Raw genomic sequence first — 5,190 nt, forward strand, 5'->3', positions numbered from 1 at the left:
TTTATGCGTGTGATTGGATTAAATATGCAGTGCCGTGTTGGTGAGGAGGTCACGGTGCTGGACAAACATGGAGATGATCTTGAATGACAAAACTAAAATATTCTATATTTTAGTAATAACAACAACGAGATCATGCAATATTATCAAGATCTTGTGAACAGCATTAATGGACCTCATGTTGAGATTGGACCTTGTGGCGAGATTGTTTACTCAACAATACAGGCAAGAAGTCCTTAAAAAAAGAAGAAATTAAATAATCAGCAATGAAATTTAATTTGGGAAAGTAATGTCATCATCTGAGAGGGTTTTCATCTCTTTATTACATTATATTTCATGTTGAGTCTCCACGGCTTCCTAAATGTTGACAAACCTTCAAACGTATATTAAAACGTTTATAAATAAAGCATTGTATGTACAAAAATATGAACTTTCTGTTGCTCAAATAATTGTGAGTGATGAATGAGGGTGAGGGTGTGTGTGTGTGTACGTGCGTTTGTGTCTGACCATTTGCTAATCCATAGGCAAACACATTGTCCTATCGACAGACCTTCTGAGGGGTGAAGCATCCTGGGAACAGAGGAGAGGAGCTGGGATGAGTCCCGATTAGGATCTCCACGATTCACAGCACCTGCACACACTACATGCCAGACACAATCAGATCAAATCTAGCTCAAGGCCCGCACACACACACACACACACAGATGAACAAAACAGAAAGTGTAAGAGGGGAAAAGGGTGCACAGAGAAGTACAATAAGACCCTTTGGACACACAACAAACAGATACAAGGCTGATAACACACTCCTGTAAAAAAAAAAAAAGTGAAATACAAAGGGGTTCCTGAAACACACAATCACACATGTACAGCGGTGTGGCAGGTGCATTTTGTTTTCACTAACCCCCACGAAGCCCTTCGCCCAATCCCCCGCAAATAGGACTGACGCTGCAGGTCAGATATAGGTGTACAATCTCATGTTTGGCTTTGTGAAAACATGGCGTAATGGCAGCGAGGAATTGTGTTGCGAATAAATGCATCACCTCTGTTTGGGAGAGATGCCGCTTCCTAAGCAATCAGCCTGTATACATGTTTGTGTGAGTGTGTGTGTGTGTGTGTGTTGTGTGTGTGCGCGCGGAGAGGAGGAGAGAGATGGAATATCTAAAAGGGGTTAAGTGCCAGGGTTACCCATCCAAGGCGCATTAAATGAAGGCTCTCACTTTGATGGACACCGGCACCGGGATCCCTGATGTCCCAAAATATTAGGTTTCTCTTCCAATAATGTTGGAAATATTGCCTACTGTCATGATTAATCTGGCTGGCTGCTGGGCCTGATTGCAGGTGACGCGGTCACAGCACAGTGCCCGTGTTAGTTTCCACACACCGTCAGCTTCGCTCCGCGCGGAGCCGCAGCCAGCAGCAGCGCTGATAGCAGCCGTCGCAGCTGCCGCTAATGCAATGTGACAGCGGAGAAGGAAACCTTTATTTTAATTCAAACAACAGACGCCAAACAGCCAAACTTATCTGCGTGCCCAACATTTTCCCTCCAACGGTTCTTTTCCTCTCTTTTCGTCCTCGGTCGTTACCCCTTTTTCATTTTCACCCCTTGTTTTCGTTGGGTGAGGTAAATCTTGATGTAAGCCTTGAGTTCTTGCTTAACAGTCTCTGGCACACGAAGAAAGAGAGGAAGAAGAAGAGGGCACGCGGAGAAGTGGAGGTATTTGCAGAATACGGAGGAAGGCACAAAAACATTTGTTAAATCAAAGGCTTGAATTATTGCACATAGTCGGGTCAGTTTCACATGCCACTTAGAGGTTTCATTGTCCTGATGTCGAACAAGACCCCCTTTATAGGACAGGCTTGAAAAACAACGTTGGACCTCCTCATAATCAAATCTGTAGCTCCCAACAGGCCAGCAGGCCCTGCCACTTGGAATTCTTTGCATTGGCCATGGTCAGGACGTGCCGTTTGGCCTCAACAATGGCAACATTGATCTAAGTGCCATGAGAATTTTGGTTGAGCTGTAAAAACTGGAACCGGAGGGGGGTGGGGGGGGGGACACACACCGATCTTTGCCTTTCCCAGGAGGGTGTGTGTGAAGCTGCGGGGGGAAGGTGAGTCACTCTTAGGCTCCGGGGCTGTGACCCCGTTGGAGCCCCGTCCTAATTTAATCAGTCCAAGCATCATTAGCCTACCATTATCGGACATTATCTCCTAAGCCAGGCGGGACAGTGATCCCGTGCCAGTGTTGAAAAAAAAAATTGCAACACACACACTTCCTGTCCTCACTTTGCTTCCTTTTACACGCCTGTGCGCCACAATTGGAGGCTGATTGTCTCGCCACAATCGGGCCTTGTTTACACGCATCATTTTGAGTGAAGCCGGTGTTTTGGGGAACTGATGTTGCATTGATGTCTCGTTGCTATGGGGCTCGGGCTAAGGCCATGGCACAAAGACGTGACCTTCCTGTTTAGCTGCATAATAACTTACTGAGTTGATACAAATTACTCCGCTTTTCAATGTACCAATTTAGCCGCTGCTTATTCCGCAGGGGTCAAACCGGGACTTTCATGTGGGTTGTCTTTTGAAGTGACTACTGGCTACTGTGAGACTTAAGCACCCAGCGTCTTGATGCAGGGGGAAGGAATGTGAAGGGATGAGAGTCCTGAACAATGGGCACCCTTAGAAAAGCCCCTAAATCTTGGTGGATAACTTCAAAAGAGCCGCTGGTGTCAAAGCCTGTGTTGTGGCTGGAGCTGGACACTCTGTTTCTCCGGATATAAATGTTTTATTAGAGGGCACACCTCCTCGGGCTCACCCTGTCACTGTCAGAGGTAGGAGGAACAAGGGGACACTGTGCGCCCCCGAGAGCGACATCAAACATAATGGGCTTTGCATGCATGGCCACAGCCAACAAAAAGTTATTCATCAAATTGTATTTTACGTTGACTTTTATTTTTTAAGGCTTTGTTCCTTGGCTGTGAGCACGCCCTGCACGGAGAAACTTTCTAAGAGTATCTTGCAGGATTGATGTGATTAAGATTTAAAGTATGTGGAAAATCTAATTTTCTTTATATATATATATATATTTCATTTTAATTTTTTTCACACGTTGAGCAAAATGCCCCCTCAAAAAAAAAAGCTCATTTGCCACATGCTCTCGCTGATGGTTTGGGTATGTCATGTGTTGCATCACGTTGCCAGACAAATATCACAATTTGCTAAAAGTATACATAATTCATCACCAATCAGTCTTGCCTCCCCGTGCCGACTCCTGTGTTATCCCAGAGAAGATAGATGTGGGAGCGAAGCCCTTTGAGATCCAGATGGTACATTCCCAACAATAAGGTTTGGGCTTCCATTGGAAAATGATCCTTTTTCCTGCAAGCGACTCTAATGTATCATCGTCAGCCAGTAATGAGATGACGCCCTCAAATGAAAATCTCAGAAATACATGTTCTTCCTGCCACCGGCATTTCTCAAATGTGTTTGCTCCAACATAATGAGCAGGGGGAAGAATGTGAGGTTTTTGATTATGATTTAAAAAATAATTGAAGTCCTGTCTGTTTGCTGCATTATTGGTTAGTTGATCCGCACCGTCCTTTTCGCCTAAGCTTTGCTAATGTTAATCTGAACCTCACTTGGCTTATTTTCTGCATCCAATCTGCACTTTTATCAATTTATATCACACACGGCCACTCCAAAAATCTCCCTACATACTGCACCTTCACCTACCATCAGCCGCAGTGAATTATGGCAGCCCTTCTACTCAGCAGAATTGTTTGGAAATTTAAGATGTTGCTCTCTTTCTGCGGGGCCTTTTGTGACCCCTATTATCCTTTCTGGACTTACCGTCAAAGATTGAGGAAGAGTTTTAATTTGTTGACGATTGCCACCAATCTCCTTTAAACGTATTTTAATTGATAACGGCAAGAGAGAGCGGTGAACTTTAAATAGACATTCTAATTATCGGCTTTAAGAAGCAGGGGCTTTTTGGGAAATGTTATGGCATTTGGAATGGGATTAATGGGCGAGTGAGGCGCTGGCCACCCCGCAGCTAAATGACATTAAAGAGGGAGATGAGTGGTGCTGCTGAAGGGAGCAAACCCACTAGTCACAGGAGCCAGGGCGCCCACTGCCTTGGGCACACACACCGTGGGGTAACGTGCGGGGGAGGAGGAGGAGGAGGAGGAGGAGGAAGAGGAGGAGGAGGAGGAGGGAGTATTACATTATCTAGTCCTCCTGGACTTCACCCCACACACACACACACAGAACCTCTGATACAGTTTGGCCATACTTTACTCGTGCAGATGAACCAAAGACCTTTGTGAATACAGTCGGACTTTTAATAAATAGAGTTCATGAGGTTTTGTTTTCACTACAAGCATTTTATCACTTGACTAAAAGGATACAAATGGCCATTTTCCAATCGTTAAAATGAAGATTTGGTTTGGGTGAGTGAAAGATTATAGCACCTTCGGACGCATCCACCCCCTCAAAAAGACATCTTACATCGATGTTGAGGCTGTAAAAAAAAGTCTACAATTGCTTTTTTTTAAATGTTCTATTCAGAATTGTATATAATTTTTATTAAATGTAGTTGCCATGCCAATGCTTTAAGTTTCCTGAATTTTACTATGTTTTTCTGTTTGTCATCTTATCCTCATCGTATTTGATCAGAGGACAGTTTGTAATATACTCAACAGAGAAACGCTTTATCAGCAGTCTAACTAGCTTAGTGACGATGCTGCAAAGTGCTGCCTAACCGCTCAGACTCAATAAGGTCTTCGTGCACACCTCAAACACAATAATAGCCCGAACTAATTCAGCGTGCCCGGCCCCTCAGCAGGTCTCGGAGGTATGCTGGGTGTTCCAGACGGAGATCCCAGTCTCCTGTGGTCTGTAGATGCTGGGTGCCAACCGGCGGCTCTGATGGATCAGCTGAGGGCTAACTGCAGGGGATCGAGCCACCGCCCCAGGGTTAGATATGTGAATATGTGGCGTGACGGTAGGATTGACAGTAAGCAATGCAGAATGATTGAGATGAGATCATATGTATATATAAAAGTGTATGTTGGACATTATTCATAGGCCTGCACGCACAGCTGCATGTGTCAATATGCTTAAATGCATTAATAGGAGTGAGTCAATGTGAGATCACTGAGAACAGCGTAGTATCACTTAGACAATTTATAC

This window comes from Gasterosteus aculeatus, chromosome 8 (assembly GCF_964276395.1).
Source record: "Gasterosteus aculeatus chromosome 8, fGasAcu3.hap1.1, whole genome shotgun sequence".
In the NCBI taxonomy this organism is placed as follows: Eukaryota; Metazoa; Chordata; class Actinopteri; order Perciformes; family Gasterosteidae; genus Gasterosteus; species Gasterosteus aculeatus.